This window comes from Atractosteus spatula, chromosome 2 (genome assembly GCF_055471065.1).
Source record: "Atractosteus spatula isolate fAtrSpa1 chromosome 2, fAtrSpa1.hap1, whole genome shotgun sequence".
NCBI lineage: Eukaryota > Metazoa > Chordata > Actinopteri > Semionotiformes > Lepisosteidae > Atractosteus > Atractosteus spatula.
Window position 1 is genome coordinate 541,403 of NC_142707.1, and position 22,474 is coordinate 563,876.

The window sequence follows — 22,474 nt, forward strand, 5'->3', positions numbered from 1 at the left end:
CAGCCTGCCCTGCTGAGAACAGCAGGGGCCCAGGAGGAGGCCAATCAGAACAGCAGCTCCCACCGGCAGGCTGGGAGCAGAGCCTGCCAGCACCTCCCTGGCCTCCAGGGACACATTTCTACAGTAAGGACGAGTAATCCAGTTAAACGCTCACAGGCCCACAAGATCAGGGGTGGCCTGACTCCCCTCATGAACGCTGTCCTGTGGTCCTGTCCTGGCCTGAGTGTCCAGCTGTTCCTGTTCCGTACAGCTGGAGCACATCTGCAGCCACACTGTCCTCGAGCTCCGCGGAGAAGAGTTTGAAAAACAGGGATGAGTGTCTTCCAGGAGACCGAATGCTTAACTGCTGCTGAGCAATTATGCAGAGGAAGACAAAGAGTGAGGGAGAGAGACGGAACGCCGGGGGAGAGGGAGCAGTTTCAAACAAGGTGGGAGAGACGGCAGAGGAACGGGGATGGAGAGACGGGGGAGGGGTGGGGGGCAGGAGAGGGAGAGATGATGAGAAGTGTGAGAGAGAGAGTTTAAATATTCACAGTGAAAGAGACTTCTGAAGTGCTTCCCCTGGAGAATGGCATAATTGATGGATTCTACTTGTAGCTGCCAAAATTACCATCTCCCTTCAAGCAGGAGTTATGATCAACTGCGATTTTCCCTGTTATTGCGTTTCTTACTCATCGCAAATCAGATCCTGTGAGCGGGGCTGCTCTGTCGGATCCTGCTCCGGCCTGGTGAGCAGGGAAGTGCTGATGTCAGTTCTCCCCTCTGCACGTGTTACAACCCACCGGTAGCACTGAGGACCGGAGGCACATGTTCAACCTGCCAAAGGCAGAATGAGCTGTCTTTCCTCTACTGTGCTTTCAGTCCATATTGTGTTTTTTTTGCGTTCTAATCAATGTTAGAGAAAAAGATCTAATCCTACTCAGTGTACAGAGGGGAAGAGAATCCTGTCTAATCTTCCTCTCTGGAAAGCACGCAGCTTGATCCAACTCAGGCTGTACCAGAGGAGCTCCAGTCCTGACCAGCGCTGACGCACAGAGCCTTCCTCCTGCGGCCTGTCTGAGCACACACTTCCTCATCAGCGTCCTCCCGCAGACAAGCAGGAAGGCAGGAGCTCTCAAATGGCAAATAAGACATTTTAAAGAATAAAGCTAGCGTGGATCAAATTGCAATAATGAATGAATGGGGTTCCCAAACCAACGGATTACAAAACCAGCCACAAACTATGTATTCCACTCTAGTCAGTCAAATGCCATTTCAACATAGACCTGTGCTGTGAGGCCTGGCTCTTGGCCTGTGTGGGCACATGTGAAGCGCCCTGACTGGGGGGCCGCACTACCCATCACAGAAGTAAAAACTTTAGTCTCAGCGGTGCTTCATACAGACACAGAACAATAAAAGAGAACACGAGGTAAACCAAGCAGGGTATGGCCTTCTCTGTTGGTGCCAGCCAGGATCCTCCTGCCAGTCCGCCAGGGCTCCCCAGCGCTGCTGCGATCACGGCCCTGGTGAGCGCAGGCTGTTCCACGCTGCTTCCCTGTATATTCAGTAATGGCGCAATCTATTACAGTCCCTTTTCTAAAACACTCAAGTCTTGATTTAAATACTTGAAGCTTCTAGCACTTGGAATGGGGGTAGAGAACTAGGCATATGGCGCTTATGAGCATAATTTACATTCTTGATTTATAGCCCTGTTTCCTGGCTGACTGCACTGTGGTCCTGTACTTTAACAGTGCCCCCTGCTGGCCCAGCTGAGTAAGGACCACTGAGCCGGTGCTCAGCAAGAAACCTGAAGAAAAGGAGTTTGACTTAATCACTTTGTTTACTGACTCATCTTGCTCAACAAGTTCATGATGTCTTGCTTTTCAAGAAAACTCAACAAAGTGAAACAAAACCAGAAAACTATCTCAGAGTTCAGTAATCCTCCCACAGTTTCATGTGTGCACGCCAATGTCCATCACTGACTCACGGGACTCTGTGTTTGCCTGACTAGGGGTCTTGCCTTTGTCTTGCTGCCTTGAGGGATTTACATGAAAGGCACTATATTCTATATCCACACCTTTCATGATACAGGTAACATAATAGGACAGCTAGCTTTATGAGCACCCTCTATATAAATATAAAATATTCTTTAGATAATTTAGGAGCGCCACTAGAGTCTGTCAGACTACGTCTGGTGTTGTGGTAGAATCTCCCAGTGCTCGGGAAGATGGGCTGAGTGGCCGCTGTCCTTGTACGGCTCTTATTAAAATTCCTCTTTAACAGATCTCTCACACTGCTCCTTCTGCCTGCTGCCAAACAAAACCCTTCCTCCCCATCCTCCCAATTTCCATCCCACTGCTCTTCCCTCTGCTTCCCTTTGTGAGCAGCCCCATGCCCAGCCTATAAATAAACCTGCTGGCTATTTCCAGCGCTCCGCAGGGACGCAGGCGTGAGAGCGAGGGAGGAGGAGGCTTGTGCCCGGCCCGGGGCTGGGGAGGAGAGCAGAGCGCAGTGGGGCAGTGGAGGGTCTCCGGGACGGAGGGACAGAGGGACAGAGGCGGAGAGGGACCTGTTGCGCTGAGAGATCCAGCAGCCTGTTCCCCCTGCAGAGAAGGAGGGGGTGGGAGCTGATCAGAGCTCTGGGCTAACGTGCGTGAGCAGGCACAGCCATCCGGGACCACTCCCTGGGCCAGCTGCAGAATTTAAAGCATCCCAGACCGCTCTCCAGAGCACTGACACCGAGCGCCAGCCAGAGTCCGCGGGCAGGGGGGGAAGACGTCTTTATTTATTCATACCTTCAGATTGCAGCCGTGTTTATGTGGCTGAATAATTGATGCTGGAGCCGGCTCTGTGTGCATGAAAGTGGTCGGTCTCTTGCCAGATCAAGCAGACAGGAGAGCATGAGAGGTCCTGGTAGCATGTGACTGAGAGCCAGAAAAGCTCAGGACGAGCCCTACGGCCCGGGCCCAGACTCGTCAAGCTCTGATCCAGTGCTGGGAGGCCCTTTCTTCAAGTGGCACAGACTGGCCACCGTGGTCTTACTGGCACCACATGTCCTAGAGCAGATCTGTCTTCCTCAGGGGAGGCTCTGGCTGATAATCCACAAGCGACAGTCATGAAGGCATCAGGGGTGTAGGACAGTGAACCTTTCAGATGTGCAGTACATTGAGAAGTACAACACTGATTGATGGTGCAGGTTAAATGCTTTTGTAAGGCTGTGCAACAAGTACATGTGAGAAATGAAGCAGGATCCCAGATTGTCATGTTTCTATGCGCTTTTGCCAGGAGTGTCTTAAGACTAGAGGGCGTCCTCAGCTCTCGTGTTTGATTTCTGTCTTCCAGGCCCCAGACGTGGCTATGAGATCAGCTCCCTCCTTGGGGATCTAACCACAGCTCCGCTGTCCGTCCTGCTCCTGCACCGACCGCACTGCTGCTGCACACAACACACAACACACACTGCTACACATCCAGTCCAGAGAGGCGGGTGGAGATCAGTGGCTGAGAAGGCAGGATGGGTTACTGGTAGCTGGAAACATTTTTCCCTATCAGATGAAGATGTATAATAATCACATCATTTTGTACAGTACCTTCAAAAGCAACCATCTCAAAGTGCTTTTTATACATTTCCATCCATATCAGTAAAGGCACATAGAGTATAAAAGCCGTTAGGGCCTGATACAATGAGAGTCTAGACAGCCAGTCTGGGGTTCACTGCCAGAGCCTAATAAACTGGCCAGTCTGTCAGGATGCTCAACATTAAATTAACGGCAACTGGCATGAAACATCAGTGAATTATTGCGGAGTTAATTACTGCTGGCTGGAAGAGACTTCAGTACGTTTCCGGCACACAGCAGCCTCATAAATATACATACCTCCCTCACCACACTCTGCACACCGCAGTGTGGAGCTATATTTATAGTGGGTTCCTATAGGAATAGATGGAGTCTATATATATATATGAACTTCAGAAGTCTCTCACAAGCTTGCCTACTTGTGCTGCCCCCACTCCTTGCATACAATGAAGCACTGGTGTGGCTGTGAGGAGCTGGCACCCTCTCCTGCAGGCCCTCAGCACCCTGGGGCCTGAGCCCTGAGCCCCAGGCAGGGCCATCATCAGGGTCCCCCCTCTGCTAGCCTGCACTATAGTGCCTCCTGCTGGAGGTCTGACTGTGCTGCGCCCCAGGGCCCTGGATCAGCAGTGACTGTGTGAGAGAGGGGCTGCAGCTGAGCTGCACCTGGGGCTCCTCTGTGCAGCGCATTCATGGGGCTCTCGGAGAGCACCCACAGTCTCCCCTTGGAAATGTTCACACACAGGGCTCCTGAGGAACACACGTGTGTGTTTTCCACGCTTTGTAAACATCTTCCAATGAGCGGACACAGCAGCACAGCTGTGACGAAGAACAGCTACAATCAGCCAGGGGTCTGAAACACACAGGAATTGGTCCAGACTAAGTGTTCTGTTCTGAACTGTTCCCATACGGACCTGCTGTAGCTGGTACTGCAGAAACCTGGGTCAGGCCCTGTCCTGACAGACCCACTGTAGAGACTTGCGTTGGTCCCTGTCCTGACAAACCCGCTATAGAGACCTGGGTCAGAACCGGTCCTGACAGAACTACTGTAGGTCCCGATGGGTCTGTTGGACAGAAAGCTCTCACTATGTCAGCTCGGCCCAAACACCAACACAGAGGTCAGCCATGCCAGACAACCCTAAAGCAGGCGGGTCCTAATATAATGGCCATACCCCCCCTCAGTCAGTCAGCTACTGACAGGGGCTTGTGCAGAGCTCAGGGGCAATATGATCACGGGCTTGTGCAGAGTGCAGGGGCAGTACGATCAGGGGCTTGTGCAGCGCGCAGGGGGAATATGATCAGGGGCTTGTGCAGTGCAGGGGCAGTATGATCAGGGGGTACAGAGTGCAGGGGCAATATGATCAGGGGCTTGTGCAGAATGCAGAGGCAGATGATCAGGGACTTGTGCAGAGCGCAGGGGCAGTACGATCAGGGGCTTGTGCAGTGCAGGGGCAGTACGATCAGGGGCTTGTGCAGAGTGCAGGGGCAGTACGATCAAGGGCGGGCAGAGAGCAGGGGCAGTACGATCAGGGGCTTGTGCAGAGTGCAGGGGCAATATGATTAGGGGCTTGTGCAGTGCAGGGGCAGTACGATCAGGGGGTACAGAGTGCAGGGGCAGTACGATTAGGGGCTTGTGCAGAGTGCAGGGGCAGTACGATCAGGGGCTTGTGCAGAGTGCAGGGGCAATATGATTAGGGGCTTGTGCAGTGCAGGGGCAGTACGATCAGGGGTTACAGAGTGCAGGGGCAGTACGATTAGGGGCTTGTGCAGAGCGCAGGGGCAGTACGATTAGCTGTGGCAGGAGCTGTCTCTGTTCAGCTGCCGCAGGTTAGTGGAGTGTCAGGAGCAGAAATGGCGAAGCTCGCAGGCGGAGGACAATAGTAGTAGGATGAGTTACAGTGCAGGGAATTTGTGTTTCTGATCATTCTCATGATTAAAAATGCTAAAAATTATCATTTAAAAAAAATCCTGAGCACGTGGTTCCTGACAATAATTCCTAATACATTTTAGCCTGACAAAGACGCACCTAATGCGATTAACACACTTGCTAAAATGCTTTGCCAAGGTTCTGTTTCCTTTTTTGTTTGTGTCTTTCTGACGGCTGTCATGGTTGTTAAGCCCGTTTGCAGGGAAGTGTTCGTGTGGAGAAGAGGCTCTCCCGGTGTGGGCCCTGGGCTCGTGACCAGGCCTGCCCGCGACCCCTGCTTCCCCCAGCACAATACTCCAGTAATCTTTTACTGAAAACTCCAAAAAGAAAATGAAAACATAATCATACAACTTCAGAGTATTAGCAGGACTGGTGCAAATAAATTAAATGTGTAACACCTTTGAATAAAAATACTACAGGTATAAATGGTTCAGAAATACATAGTATATTGTAGTTTATAGGCTCTATAGTTACATGTAGTAGGCAGAAATAATGAGGAAACAGAGCTGTCAGTGCCAGTGTTGTGCAGGTGCTGTCGATAGGCACATTAATATTTACAATGAACCCTGGTGAGAACAGTACTGACTGGTAGTTCATAATTTTCCCAAACAAGGCAACACCTGAAGCTGAGCGGAGCTGCTCCAGTACAGACAGACTGACTGCACTCCTGACAGACGACCATTGCAATAAAGGGCAGATTACAGCAGCCTGCCTAGTGCGAGAGTAAGGCGAAGCTACGCACTTCCATTTGTTAAATTCCAATGAACATGTCGCATTTCCTTGCTGATATACACTGGAGTGCGACAGACAGAAGGGTAGCTGACAAATTTCCTTTTGATTATTTGACTCAAAAGTCGACGTGTTAACAGCAGCAGGATCTACACTGATTCAACCCCCACGATCACACCGCTCCTACTAACAGCAATTGATTGAACTCACATGAATCGGTTCTTCATCACATGTGACAGAGCGCCTTAAAGAACGAAGGGAAAGCAATTATTATTTTTAAAAATAGTCCCCAAAGCATCCACAATTAACACAGCAACCCTCTTCCGTGCTTAAACAAGAGGCAAGAAGAGTGACAGATTCGTTCAAACAAAAACGCCTCTCTTCACACCTCGCAATTAAAAGCCCCTCGGATCTGAGCAGGAACTTACTTTGAAGTCTGTCGGCGCTGGAGAAGCTGGAGCCGCTGTTCCGACCCCACGCGATCCTGTCACAAGCCCTCCCGAGTGACGACTGGGACACGCGTCGAGCAGGACCCACCTGGTCCAGCCTGGGCGTCCTGCGGTCGGCCAGGTGAGCAGAGAGTGGGGGACAGCGGCGGGCGGCGGGCGGCGGTATCCTGGTCTCCGGCAACGCCAGAGAGTGCTACATCGCAGCTCTGACCAAGAGAGTCGAGCGCCCACAGCGAGAGAGAGATAGACACGATACATCCCTCTCTCTCCGTGCAACCGTGACACCCCCTTCTCCCTCTCCCTCCCTCCCGCCCGACAGCGAGTTAATCTCTGAGCTTCCACTTAAATTGCAACCACTCGCTCAAATCCCTCTCCTGAGGAGGGCTCGGCCGCCGCGCTCTCGCCTCTTCCTCCCCTCCCTGCTCTCCCTCGGCCGGTGCCGGTGTCAGTGTCGGTCCCGGTCCCGGTCCGGTCGCGGGTTCGGGTCTGGTGGGAGGACCAGAGCTGTCCGGTGATTGACAGCTGCGGGATGCGGGTTTTTTCGGGTTTATCGATGTGGCGATGCCGGAGGTGAAGCGCGCGGTGCTGGTCTGCCGGCGCGCCCGTACGGTCCGCTCAGCCCAGCGCGCTCGCACACGTACAGTAGGTAATAATAATAATAATAATAATAATAATAATAATAATAAAGCCATTATAAGCTTCCGAAGACCACCGTTTAGTCAATATCTAAACTTGAATAAATGACAACTAACAGACAGCCATGATGCGGAGCCCTCTTCCTACCTAACGACCAAGCTATGTGCTTATTACTGGTAGAAAATAGGACCACGTATCACGATTTATTATCAAAGAATCCACACTGACTGCAGCGCCGCTGTGTCTATTATCTTAAGCGCGACACCTCGACGTGGATCCGCATGCACAGACCACCGCAGCGCCGCTGCTCACTAGCTCCCCGGCCCGCCGCCGTGTCTGACAGCCGACCCTTCCCTCACACCGGGCTGCGGCGCTGTTGTGAAACCCGGAGGTCACGCACTGTCATCGCGGGACCCTGTCCTCAGAGAGACCGGACACGTCTTCTCCCAGGATTAGGAACACAGGGATCGAATGAATATTGAAAAGTAAAGTTTGCTCCACAGGTGTGCAGATGTTTGGACCTCCTGCTGACATGCCTGAGCGATAAAGACCATGAAAGCCCTCTGTAAGATGAAAACACACTAAACTGGGCTCCTGAGCAGTGTGAAGTCTGGGCACCAATTTATACAGTAGGCCAGCTCTCTCTCCTGCAGTGTCTCCTCTGTCTGTCCCGTGGGGATAAAGTAAGGCAAAGCAGACACTGGGAATACCAACACAGATCCAGGGGGGAATGCCACAGCTGGAAGAGGGAAAGATGCTTCACATCAGGGATCCCAGGAGAGCTGGTGTTCCTACAGGTCTTCAGTCCAGGTGGTCTTGTGGAGACCTGTGTAAAAGGTGTAAGAGCTGTGCCCAGCTGTTCAGGCGATGCTGCTCTGAAAGCCTGTAACACACTGGCCCTCCAGGACACCCGGGATCTCTGCTCTACTGCAGCCTCTCTGAGTGGGACCTGTCATGGCCACTGAAACACGCTGCTGCTCCTATCATATCAGGCACCCATGAGTCTGGCAAAGCTCAGCCCCTCCAGTAACCCAAGGGCTCAGTCCCAGCTCCCTCTCTGTCCTGAGTGCTACAGCCCTGGAGTCTCAGACCTCACCTGCTCACAGCTCCACTCGAGCCCCTGCTGTCCCATCTCCTCAGGTCCGTCCCTCCCTCCTCGTGGAGAGCTGTCCAGCAGCGAGCGTGCTGCCCTGAGCAAGCCGAGTGCTTTCAGACAAACACTGCATACACAAGTGGGAGAGATGAGAAAATGCTACAATCTATTCCGTATTAAAAGGTCCCTTTGTCATCCTTGATCTTAGCTGAATACAGTACACAAGCCGTGCAATACGTGCAGCACAGAGAGTGAAGACAGCTCACATGTGATTATGATTCTGTGCGAATCTTCTGACTGGGTACGGACACACTCTTCACTGGCAGAACACAACACAACACAGAACACAACAGGCAGGGAAATTCATTTTGATCTGTCAAACACAGAAGGGCTTGGATCCCGCTAGCTGACAGCTGGAAAGGGGTAAATAGAAGTGACCAGCTCTTGGTCTCAAAGACTTGTCACCTGGAGACGAGTTAGTGGAACAGAGTCTTAGTGGAAAACAAAAGAACCTGTGTGGAGTCTGCGTCTGCCATCCATTAACTCAAGCTCCTGGGTATACTGCATCCACACTGAACTTCATCGAAATTATTTATTTCTCTAACACATTGCACTTGCTCTGAAAAAGTAATGACTAATGTTTCTATTTTGTCCAAGAGCTTATGCAGCTAAATTCTGCTCCTGATTGGAGCAGCTGTTCAGATGATGTATGAGTGAAGAGAACAGAGGTTGCCATGATACAGGAATCTCATCTGAAACAACAAGACGTTGGTAGACTTGCCCATACGAATTGCTGTGTGGCTGTTTCCCGCTCTGCTAAGGACAAGACTAAGTGACTCATGAATACATGACAAAGAAAAACGTCAGATTTTGATATTGAAGTCAAGGAGAGTAGAAAAAGGGAAACTAGCATATTTGAGAACTAATATTTTGGGTAAAAAAGTTTTGGCTCAGTTTATGTCCCCAAGAGCAGGAGCAGATTTTGAACCTCCTGACCTCCATGAAACTTGCTGGAACTCAACAGCAGTGATGTGATTTGGGTGACTCCTTTTGATTATTTGACTCAAAAGCCAACGTGTTAACAGCAGCAGGATCTACACGGATTCAACCCCCACGATCACACCGCTCCTACTAACAGCAATTCATTGAACTGACATGAATCGGTTCTTCATCACATGTATCCTGTCTGTCCTCTGTCACGTCTGTCCTCTATCACAGCTGTCTGTCCTCTGTCACATCTGTCCTCTACCACAGCTGTCTGTCCTCTGACACTTCTCCCATGCAGCTTGTCTCTGTCCAGAGTGAGCTCCTGGTGCTCTTCAGACGAGCTGAGAGCTGAGCTATGGTGGCGCAATGGCACCGCAGTGCCCCCAGGCCTGAGCCAGCCCTGGCACAGCTCCGCGCCACTGTGCTCCGACTGCGCTGTCCAGCACAGGGGAGAGTTTCAGGATCGAAACAGCCAGGCGGGAGAGAGATAGGCGCTGATTAGGAACACTAAAGACAGCGTTAAAGGGACGACACCCACTGACAATCCAGCTGCGTGGCTGAGCCGAGTCTAATTAAGAAGCTGGAATCCCAGCAGCTGAGCGAGGGGTTAGCAGAGGAGTAGAGCAGGGTGACAGTGGAGTGCCAGAGTTACAGAGAGGGGGTGCTGAGCAAGACAGCACTGGAGTGGTATAGACAGATTAGAGTTAGAGAAATGTGGATGGAGTGTTTTCATGTTTCAGAGACAGAAAATAATAAGAAAAGAAAGTGAGAAGTGTGGAGCTTGTTTGATTCTTGGGGGGTTATTGACTACATCAGAAAAGAGTCAGGGGTTAGAGGTTAGGGGTTAGAGGTTAGAGGTTAGGGTTCAGAGCTTAGGGGTCTCCTGCTCACAGCCAGGATCACCACCCAGTGATCCACTGCACTGGTCCAACAGCTGCGTCTACATTCCACGTTCTCAGTGTGCAGTGAAACAGTGTCCCTGTGTTTCTGGGGCGTGTGGACTGCAGTTTGAGAGGAATGAAATGCGTCCTCAAGTCCCAGCCTGAGAAAGCCCAGCCGCAGAGCCAGAGGTGTGCTCTTCCCAGGTGTGCACCTCTTGTACATGTCACAGCGAAGAAGACAGAGATTTCTTGAAAGTCAGGTTTTGCTAGTGAACAAAGCAACCTTGTTAAGGGAGGTCATTCCCAGATCTTCAGAGACCACGCTCCTCCACAGTGAGAGATTTATGAGCTCAGCAAGGTGATCCACAGCTGCGCCACGCTGGTCTGTCTGGACTGGACGCCACATCAGTGCAGTGTTGTGGTCAGAGGTCATCTTCAGTGAGTGGGGTGGTCAGTCTGGAGATTGGAAGGGGCAGACAGGGGAGACACCTGTTTGTGAGAGGTCACTCCTGGCCAGCTGTCAGGCAGGAGACCGCTGAGAGTTCATCCAGAGAGCTTCCTTAAAACCTCACTTCCAACGCCTCCCTTCTCTCCCCCCCTGAGCTTGTGTCACATGCTCACCCTGAACACGGCTGGGGTGGACAGTGGACAGTGAGACTCCAGGCAGAACTGGGGGTGCCTGATTCGAGCAACACACTGTTGGGGTCACTCTGTATTCCAGCTCTGACTCCAGGCAAACTGTCCACAATTACGTTTCAAATTTACTCTGGTTACCAAGCAAAAAAAAAAAAGCAGCACTCATTATTATCCAAAAAACCCTCCTAGAAAAATGAATAAACTCAGCGGCAGGAAATGTATGGTCATTCCTGGCTAGAGTGTGTCTGATGTCCCAGTCCTCCTGAACGCAAGAGTTCATCCTGCTCACAGCGACGCTGGAGCTGCCCCTCCCCTGCTGGGGGGATCTGATGGGTCTGGGATGCAATGTGGGGGCATATCCGCGTGTCACACCCTGCTCGGGCAGTTCTTGCTGCTTGAAGAGGTTCCTAATATTTTGGCCAAAGACGCACATTCGGCCGCCTGTCTGCTCAGACTAATTACTGTCGGTCTCGGGCTGAACACGCTTTGTGAGCAGGAGATCTTGCACAGTAGATCACGGAGGAGCAGACGGAGAGATCCATCAGTGCTGAGACAGAGCCTGCTCTGCTCGAGTGGCCGGTAGAGGTGCTGCTGGTAGAGGTGGCCGGTCAGGCGGTGCAGAGAGGCCAGCGGTGCGATTCGAGGACACCGGGCGCCAGGGCCTCGGCTGCAGGTGCTGGGAGCAGGCAGGTAGCCCAGCCGGCTGCACACAGCCCGAGTGCTCTAGCAGGGACACGGACACGGCCGGCCTTGGCCTCCGCGGTGTGTGCGCCGTCCCTGCCTGTGTGCCTCTTGTCCCTGGTCTATTGTGGCTCCGCGCCTCCGCACTGGGAGCCTTCTGAATGGCGCCGGCGCCGAGAGCAGCTCCGCTCTTCTAAAGGAGCAAGAACAGCTGGACCTTGACGCTCAATACAGCCGCAGCACCAGCGACAGGGAAAGGCATCACACACACACTCACACGCAGGGACACACACAGGCACTCACACGCAGGGACACACACACACGCACGCACGCATACACGCACACACACTCTCACACACACTCCCACACAGGCACACACACACAGGGACACACACAGAGGCACACACACACACACACGCACGCACGCACACACGCACACACACACTCACACACACACTCTCACACACACTCCCACACAGGCACTCACACACAGGGACACACACACAGGGACACACACTCCCACACAGGCACACACACAGGCACACACACACTCTCACACACACTCCCACACAGGCACACACACACAGGGACATACACACACAGGGACACACACTCACACACACACTCCCACACAGGCACACACACAGGCACACACACACTCTCACACACACTCCCACACAGGCACTCACACACAGGGACACACACACAGGGACACACACTCCCACACAGGCACACACACAGGCACTCACACACAGGGACACACACACAGGGACATACACTCCCACACAGGCACACACACAGGCACTCACACACGCACACACAGGCACTCACACACACACTCACACTCACACACACACACGCACGCACACACACACTCACACACACACAGGAGCGCACAAGTCACAGGGCTCAGTGGCACAAAGAGGTGCCTGTGAGCTCTTCTTCCATGGTGCTCCTCACAGCCTTGTCCTCCTCCCTTCCCTCCGGGTCTGGATGGCTACACACTCTTGTGTTCACTGCTGGGAGATCTTACACACGAACTCTCCAACTTCCTCCTTTGGTCTTTACTAAAGTTCACAGTTGAGTTTCCCCCAAACTATTGAAATTGTGCCTACATAGAGGTAAATACAGAAATGTAATGGCTTAGTAAAATCGATCCATTTAGCTATTAAAAAACAGCAAAACAGTCAACACTGAAATATTGCTTTATTTTCCTTCAGTGAAATTAGGTCTGGAAGGGGGCATGAAATCAGTCCAAGTTAGCCAGTATTTACTAAACCTTTCTGTCTCCACAGTATCTCATCCGTAATGTCACTGCAATGTTCTCATGCTGGAGACTCTCTAAGGCACCATTTTCTTCTGAGATCGCGCTCTTGTTGAAGAATTGCTTGCATATGTCTTTCAACAGACAGTTCAAACAGAAAATTCCCAAAACTCCAAAGTGATGTATCTATGCTTATATCTAATATCTTTAAACGTCTGTATACAGTATGTGTACTCATATACAGGGTCCCTAACCCTGTATATGAGTTAGGGACCCTGTATGAGTTAGGGACCTAGGGACCCTAACCCTAACCCTGTCTCCCAGTGCCTCAGCTCTAACCACTAGCCCACACTGCCTCCCTCTCTCTCTCCCAGTGCCTCAGCTCTAACCACTAACCCACACTGCCTCCCTCTCTCCTTCTCCTATTCTTTCACCTCCAATCATTGGGCTACAATGTTTTCCCTCCTCCTGCTCTTTCACTCACAAGGCCGCTGTGCGTTCTGTGTGTTGAAGTATTGAAGTCATTGTTTCCGTCATGCCTTCTGTTTTTAGAACTGGCTCTCTGTACTCTGTCAGCCAGCCCCTGATCCCGAGATCCCATTGTGTTTGACTCCACACGAGCGCCAGCTGCTGCCATGCGCCCTGCTGAGGGAGGAGAGCTGACAGAGAGCAGAGAGCAGCTCAGCTGGCTGGAGGACAGGCTCAGCAGAGCAAGTCTAGGGTCCCTCTGTGAATGGACCCTGTGAGCCACTGCAGCAACTTTCACGACAGGTGTCTTGAGATGAAGTCCGAGCCCTACAAACAGATTCTGCCAGCTCTCGTTACAGCCACCGGACAACAGTGTTTCCTGACCAGAGCTCTGCTGCAAGCCGGGGTTCAGAACTCCGAAGAAGGGGGCGTGCGTCTTGTGAAGCAGCTCCACCTTGTGGCTGAGTGGGGGAGTGCAGGGCCGCCCGTTTGGAGCCCAGCCCTCCAGGTGGCAGTTGAGCACTGGGCTCCTCCCATCGACAGATCTGGGGTCGCTGCGTCTCGCTTGGGGGTTCCCCCGGAAGGAGTTGCGTGGTGTTGCAATTCAGAAGGAGAAGGGACCTGGAGGATTTTAGACTTTGCTTCTCGAACAATATTAAAGTGCGCAGGTTGAGAGCCCAGGGGGTCAGACGTGGCCGTCTGGTTGTGACGCCACTGATGAAGTCGCACGCACATTGCTGTCGCGGGCGTCGGGCGTGTGCGCGAGCCCGGCTCTCACCCTGGCCCAGGTCGCAGCCATGAGGCAGTTTCTGGGCTCGCGGCGCTGGCCCGGGGCCGAGGCAGACAGGCGCTAATTAAAGGCGCGCGTCAGTTCCTGCGCTGGCTTGCCAAGTGTCACATTAATAATCACGTTTGATATAAAGGGGAGCGCCGCACTGTCACCGCTCACACACTCCCTCCCCGAGAGCGTCAGGCCCTTCACATCCACAAGGTCAAGCCAGCCTTCCCTCTATTATTTACAGTCTTCCGTTTGCTTATTTATTTGTCTATTTTTATTTTTTATTTTGTTCACAGCGGTGGGTCTGCATTCCGCATTCCCTTCCTCTGCCTTCCTCCTGTCATCGAGTGCTGCTGAGAAACACTGGCACACTAAAGAAACAGCACTCGGGCCTGACAGACCTCATTCGATATTGTAAGAAAATCAAGCAAAACCCCAGAAGATGTGAACAAAAACCCAGATGAAAGAATCATGATGCATTTCCTCTGTGTATCACACTGTCAAACTGAGAGCTGGGATCGGCTCTGACCCCTCTGAGCGGAGACACGGGGCTGGCAGTGCTGACTCTCAGTCCTGATCAGCCTCTGGACAGACAGCTGTGGGACGCCCCGCCTCTCTTCCTGCTGGCCAGTGTTGTCGGCCGCAGGATCAGTGTTCTCCAGAGGTCTTGCCAGTGTGATCCTAGCGCTGCAGGACATTGTGCTTTTCTTCTTGGAAATTGAGACTTAATAATCAGCTTCAGGGATGGGAAACTGTTGGCAGTGTATTGCTAGGTAAGTGATCAAGTTCAAGTTCAAGTTCAAGTTTATTGTCATTACACTCATATACATGGTATATGGTATAACGAAATGCTATTTAGCTAGCTCTCGGACATAAGTAGTACAAAGAGAAAAAAAAACCAACAACAACAATACAATTGTGTAACAAAAGAAAGACAGAGACAACAGGCAGTGTGCAAAAAACAACAACAGACGATGTGCAAAAACAGCAACAGGCAATGTGCAAAACAACAAAAATGTAACAGGTTAAGTGCAAAAATATGCATCAACAGAATAAAATAAAGGGATAGAAATTATGGGGAGTGAGCTTTTGACATGTATGGTAGAGGTAGATCAGTAAGCAGTGTGGACCCTCAGTCTGAACCAGCAGCATTCTTAAATTAACGGAGGTTCTGTCTGAGGCACCATACTTCCTCCACTCTGAAGCCGACTTGAAACACTGAGTCCCTGCAGCACTCACTACCACATGTGTGCATCCTGTCTTCTGGCAGCGCTGTCAAGGCAACATGGCCAAGTACCCATCTCTCTCCTGGCCAGCTCCTCCGTGGTCTCTGGCCACAGACGACAGTGACTTCCTCTCGCAGCTCTCAGCATGTGACCCTGATCCCTGTGAGCAGGCAGGTCTTGTTCAGTCAGAGGGCTGGGTGCAGGTGGTTTCTTCCTGGAACGGCTGCTGTTGTATGAATCTCTTCTTGAACGGCCATTTAGACAGAAGCTTAACTCATTTTGACAATGTCAGTTCAATTCATATAGTAAATATATTTTAATATTTTATTATCCCAAGGAGCAATACCTCTCGAACTATGAACAAATGATAAAAAGGAAGGAAAAGTGAGATCTTCCTGTAAATCTAAGACTGCTATGTTTTTACTGGGCCTCAACATAAATGTTTCATTTGGAGAGTGAAGAAATAGCCTGTATGAATTTAAGTTGTATTATAAGACAATGCAATGCAATATATTATATAATAAGGAACAAGTAATAGGTTTCTTTCATTGAGCCTTCACACCCAAAGAAGACTCCACCGCCGAAACGTTGTGTTTCCTTTCTTCTCTTTTCAGCATGGAATAAACCTGTCACTTGTTCCTCTGGAATAAACCTGTTACTTGTTCCTCTGGAATAAACCTGTTACTTGTTCCTCTGGAATAAACCTGTCACTTGTTCTTTTGCAGCCCACGCATGCTGGCGCAGTTACCCACCTGAAGTATAATAATAAGACCCCCTTGTGTTTTTTAATTATTTGTTTGCAATCTACCTGCCTTCATACGTGTAATGGCTTGTAATTAAACCAGCTCCAGCATTTTCGGAAATCATGGGAATCCATTAACAGGGAAAGTGGATGAAATATTTTTACAGTACAAATGGGGAGTGGAATGGGTCCCATGAATTAACCCTCATCCTCACTAGGCTCAGTAAGCTTATTTGTGAATCATCAATGACTCATTCATAGCTGCAGTTTACTTTATATTAGTTTGAAACATCAACATCTTACGAGGAGTTTAATAAACATTTTCACTTGTGGAAACATTCAGGAAAGAACAGGCTTTGCTGCCGTTTCTGTTAAAATCCCGATGAGGCAACGCTTCTCAACAGCGGACAGCGGTTCCCCCTCCACCAGCGCTGCTGAGCGACGCTCATTAGAAATGTGTTTTTGCCAATCACTCACCAAGCTGTCTGGCTTCGGAAGACTTCTCTGCTCACTCTGATCATTAATTAAGCTCAAAATGAGCCCCAGAACTGCTGCTGCACCTTTCTGAAAGAGGCCTGATTTCCCCTGTATTCTGCTTGTGAAGACAGAGACCTGACAAGCTCATCTCTCTGTAGCCCCCAAGATTCAAAGGAAACCTGACATTTCTGGCTAAATGTGCTGTTGAGAGAGTTGGTCAAGATTGAATCAGCATATACGAAGCGGAGATAAATCACCTCTGCACAGGGAATGCAGACCTAGAATTGGTCTCAGTTCTGGAGATGGTGCTTTCTGAAAGACCACTGAGGCACAGAGCTCTCTGCTCTTGCACTCTTAACAAGGGGCTGAGGATCATGGCTTGAAAAGAAAAGAGGAAAAGAGAAAAGTAAAGCAAGAGGACTTCAACAGGGCTCTGTGGAGTCCCTGTGACACACTGTGCTCTGGGCTCAGACCAGCTGAGCTCCACAGTGCTGTCTAGAGCCCCTGATTAGGTCTAGTTAGACTCAACTCTTCAGCAGGAGCGAATTCTTTAAGAAATGTTGCTCTTTATAAAGGCAAAAGTGTTTATGTTTCTGCTGTCTCGATTGACTGAAATATATAGCTAGGACTGTTCTCACACTTCAGGACCGCTGTTTCTGAGATGAGCCCAAATGCCTGTCCATCCACAATGCTCAGCTGCTGCAAAGCTTAGGACTGAAATATTCCTGGACCACTGGGCAGGCGTTATGTCTTAGTCACAGTGCTGTGGATTGGGGCTCTCTAGCCTCCGAGCATTTCCAAAGTAATTCAATAACGTTATTGCATTTGCCCTGTGACCATACTGACCGCAGATCTGTTTTTCTCCTCATGTAATCTAATCTATGGAACAGGAGGCCAACCTTGCATCTGTCACCCAGCTAAGCTCTTTAAACCACTGAATCTGAACGTACAGAAAACCCTGTTTGCTTGAGATGAGCTGTGCACACCAAGCAGACACAGCTTGTGCAGAGCAGTGCTGACTGCAACTTAGCCACTCAGTGCAGGACGACCCATTCGTGACAGTGACCCGATGTCCAACCACAGGCTGCTCCTCCACCTGACTCGCCCTGCATCTCCAGGATGAGGATGAGTGTTGTTCAGGAGAGAGAGGAGGAGGATGAAGGAGTGTTGTTCTGGAGAGCGAGGAGGATGATGAAGGAGTGTTGTTCTGGAGAGAGGAGGATGAGGAAGGAGTGTTGTTCAGGAGAGAGAGGAGGATGATGAAGGAGTGTTGTTCTGGAGAGAGGAGGATGAGGAAGGAGTGTTGTTTAGGAGAGAGAGGAGGAGGATGATGGAGTATTGTTCTGGAGAGCGAGGAGGATGATGAAGGAGTGGTGTTCTGGAGAGAGGAGGATGAGGAAGGAGTGTTGTTCTGGAGAGAGAGGAGGATGAGGAAGGAGAGTTGTTCTAGAGAGAGGAGGATGATGAAGGAGTGTTGTTCTGGAGAGAGAGGATGATAATGAAGGAGTGTTGTTCTGGAGAGAGAGGAGGATGATGAAGGAGTGTTGTTTAGGAGAGAGAGGAGGATGAGGAAGAGGAGCTTCTGTATGGAGGCTGAGGGGTGGAGAGGTGTCAGCAGTGAGGATGAGACTCCCGCAGTGGTGAGCAGTGAATACAGGGCCTGGATTCGGACAAGAGCGACAGCTGTTGAACTAGCGAGTGTGTGGGCAGCACAAGGCCCTCTCTACCAGCCTGCTGCCTCTCGAGCCCAGAGCCACTCCAAGAGGAGGCTGCCTGATGCCATTCCGAGAGCTCCCTGCAGGGGGCAGGAGCGGAGCTGCTTCAGCACCCTGACGAGCACGTCCCACTGACTCTGACAGCACGGTGCCCCCAGTCCCTGCGGCGGCTCCGGCCTGGACGGGCTGAGAGCTGAGGAGACCGGCCTTCGTTCAGCTGGCCGGCTGTGCATGCTCAGAGGGGAACAGTGCCACGTCTCTGAGTGTGGGAGGGGTCCGACCTCTCAGTATTCTAGCACTCACCTGGGCTGGGGTGCTATGCTGACCAGGGGGATCCGGCCACCTCTCGCTCGCCTTTACCAGCAAGAAGGCTGTCACATTTCCTGCAGAGTGAGCGAAGCTTTGGTAGTATAGGGTTTATTAAGCCAATAAAGCAGAATTCAGTGTGAATTGGACAGATGTCACCTGTTAGACATCCTGCTAGCGAGAGCTGTCTGAGAGACTAACTGCACACGACTGTTAGTTCAGGAGCCTTTGGGCTGCCGGGGGGCAGGGGCAGGGAGGACTGAGAGTGGCCACTGGGAGTGTCCTGTGTACCTGAGTGCAGCTGGTCCTACCTGGGTCTTTCAGCACACCGCGGCCCACGTGAGACAGGAGACCTCAGCAGGACACCCACGGGCGAGCGCCTCAGTTTGCAATCGCAAGGAAGAGAGACGCTGGTCAGCTGTTTAAAGAGAAGTGTTTGTGTGGAGGGGGGGGAGTTGTAATAAGTTCATGTGCTTGAACCCCAGCAGGAAGAGGCAGGGAGGGGAGCTCTGAACTGCGCGCTCGACGAGCCGCGGTGTCCAGTGGAGCTGTGTCCTCCCTCTCCGTCCCTGAGGGCTTCACAGCGGCAGAGCCAGGGAGCAAGGACGCCAGCGCACACAGGTCTCTGTGCCTTCGAGAGCTGACTGCGTCACGTGGGACAGGAGCACACAGAGCGATCTCACCCACAACACTTACAACCCAGCTACTCTGGTGCAATTTGAGCAATCATTTACATTAACAACATTCTCAATTGACTGCTGTTCGTTAATGGGCTGGCATGGTGTAGAATTTTAATTAGTTTGCCTTCTGACTGCCCACAGCATCCAGCGCTTTGTGCTGCAGGCTGCAAAGCTGTGGTAGAAGCAGACAGCTTTAATTTCACTTTGGCAGTCCAATTCTCTTGTACAAGGACACCCCTACTAATAAACACATGGGATCATTCAAATAAGCCCCATCTCATTCTGGCTGAGAATCCAAAACTTCTCTTCACAGCTGATAATCTGCTATATATTTGTTAACACAACATTGAGAGATTAAAATTAGTGAGGCACCGTTGGACTAAAATATGCAGAACAGTTCATTCTTGAGTCTGAAAAGAGCCTTTTCTAGCCCTGCACTGGAACTGTTCCCAATCTGAGGGCTTCGGACCCTGATGTCGTAGGGGCGTGTAGCTGTATTTCTGTGCACTGTGGTGGATGGCTGGTCTCTCAAGCAGAGTTTCGCGATAGCAGATGAGCATGGTATAACAGTAACGAATCCTTTGATCTCTTCATCCGGAGCCCGCCTGAGCTGACTCCTGTCTGCCTCCTGCTGCTGTCCTGACCCCTCCTGGGGTGGGAGCTCAGCCTGAACAGCCTTACACAGACAGAAAATGATGAAGAAAATGTTAGTCTAACCTGGGACAGGATTGAGGCATGAATAGATTGAGATAGAGATGGCTCTTCACTGGCCGAACAAGGTATCAGTGATGAAAACTGAGCGCAGTGATGTGTGCCTGGAAAAACCCATTTGGTCCTGCGTGTGGAATATTGGGACAATCAGACAGAGGCAGCTGCACTGATCAGCCGTTAAAGAAACATTATACAGGAGCAATTCCGGCCTGTCGGGATCTCTGCTGTCTGCTGGACTGATTGACTGAAAACAATGTCAGAGCACCACTGGCAGGGCCAAGCACATCACGCAGCTCAATTCCAGGCGCTGGAGAGAGGAAGCAGGAGTAAGTAGCCAGAATCACGCCTGTCGCTCTCATTAACCTCTGGTGCACTGCAGCCAATTCACACTGTCTGAACGCTTTGTTAGCAGCAAGGATGAGTGTCACCCTGCAAAGGTACAATCAGCTGAGACACATCTAGAAAATGCGCCGGTGTCCTTGAGGGAGGGGCTGTGGGTGAGACATGTTCGGTTGGCACAGAGAAAAGGGCAGACAAGTGAGAAAGGAATGAAGAACTTCAGTGTGTGAGAATGAGGCCATGAATGGGGGTGTGAGGGTGAGGGGAGTCTCTGTGTGTGTGACGGTGTGAGTGGCACAGGGAACTGGAACACAGCGAGGAAGGAAAAGCCAAGCATTTATCCATCAGCTCACTGGAAAAGTGGAAAAGTGCCTCAGCCAATTTTGAAAATTAACAAATTACAAACTGAGCTGCCTTGAGGTTTAAAACTCACAGCGGAACAGATGAGGCCTGTGCTCACAGCATATTTCATCAGCACAGCTCATCTGCCTGGGTCCTCCCTGCTACCTGAATACTCGTTAGGGAGAGCAGCACAGCTCTCGGCCCCAGAGTGTGCCTGCGTGTGATTGCTTGTGAGTGTAGTCTTGAGGCTTCTGCAATCATTTCTATTTGCTTTGCCACAGGAATTGACTGTTTGCACCAGCGTGACTGTTTGCACACATCAAGCTCCCTGGGCTGAGGAAAGCAGCCTAATTCTTTCTTCTGAACACCAAGAGCACAGTGGATGCAGCTGTTAGTAAATCAATTACTATCTAGGCTTTAGTCCCTTTTCAGAATCACGCTAAATTTTCTTTCTTGGAGTAAAAAGCAGCGGCAGTCAGAAATACTCTTTCAACAAACAGTTGGACGAGATCCTTGATCATTTAGCTGCTAACAATCACAGGGGCTGGATGGGCCAAATACCTCCTCTTGTTCGTATCCCTTTGATGTCACTGTTTCTCTTCCCTTCTATTCCTCTTCTTCTGCTCATCTTCTTCTGTTTTTTCCCCTCTCTCTGTTTTAATAACTAGGAGGCTGCAGACATTTATCTTGCTGGCAAAAGGGAGGTCAGAATAACTGGAGAGCATGGACCATTAAAAACTAACAAATTAACCTCCACATGAAAAATAATTTCAGCGGGTTACTACAGCATCTCAGCAGCATAACGTGCTTTATAATTGACTACAGAATACACCAGGTGCATGTTTATGGGAAGCTGTGGGACTACAGAAGCTTAGACTTAAGTGATATGTCACTCAGTTCAGGATTCTGGACTTGTAATTGGAAGCTGTAGGTTTGATTCTCAGGTGAGACACTGCTGTTGTAGTCTTGAGCAAGTGGCCTCACCCAAACTGTTCTAAAAAATACCCAGCGGAATGAATGGGTGCAGGTGTGCAGGTCGAGTAGGATTAAAGCGTTCGGCCAAATGAATAAATACAGTTGTTTGTCAAGAGAGGAGCAGAACACACGACTCAGCTTCCTGAGGAAAGACAAGTTCCTTATGGAAGCAGCAGGAGAGCAACAGGTACTTAAGATAACTCTCCAGGGACCTGGGGTCCTCCTGCACTAGAAGAAGCAAGATGTTATTCACAGGGCCATTAGGAGTCCCAAGAGACTGCTGATCCAAAAACGGAGCCAGGAAATCATAGAAACAAGCCCAACCGCTGCTGCAGGCTGGATGAACTCACGCATGTCAGACCCCAGGGAATAATCAAGATGGGTTTAGAGAAGGTAGATCTTGCGTAACTAAGTTGTTGCTTGAACAGGAAACACAATTACATGACATAGTTATGGCATATTAAGATTTTCAAAAGGTCGTAGAGATGCAAGAACTCACAGCACAGTTCTGTGAAGGTTTGAGATGAGTTCTACTTCTTGAATAAAAAGGCCATTTCTGGAGGACACTGAAGACACACACAAGGTGTCTCGATCGTGAGAGCATCACTTTTCTGAATTTCAGCAGTGTTACAGGGTGTTTTTATAGCTTTATATACAGCTGGGGTCGCCCTCTGTGTTTCCCATGAAAGAGTGTTCATGAATGACCACTGGATACGTATCAGAACTGTAGAAACAGCTTCCACACACACACAGTGGCTATTCCCAGCCTTTCAGTTATTTCAGCAGCTGTCTGTTTAAGATGCACTCAAGCCTGGTCAGAGGAATGACCCCAGACCAGGGTCAGATTTGTACACCGCTTTGATAAAGGAATTCTCAAACCGCAG

The 22,474-nt window shown here is 50.6% G+C and overlaps 1 protein-coding gene across 2 annotated transcripts in view; it reads right to left on the reverse strand.

Annotated features, from left to right (window-relative positions):
- The window catches only part of LOC148838863 (caM kinase-like vesicle-associated protein), a 38,776-nt gene extending 31,935 nt beyond the window's left edge, over positions 1-6,841 (reverse strand). Inside the window, exon 1 of one of the 2 annotated variants that reach the window (XM_088940214.1) lies at positions 6,633-6,841. The gene's annotated coding sequence lies outside the window, so the exon portion shown is untranslated. Of the gene's footprint in view, positions 1-6,414; positions 6,443-6,632 lie in introns of those variants that run through there. The other variant, XM_088940224.1, reaches the window with a different exon arrangement.
- Positions 6,842-22,474: the final 15,633 nt, after the last annotated feature.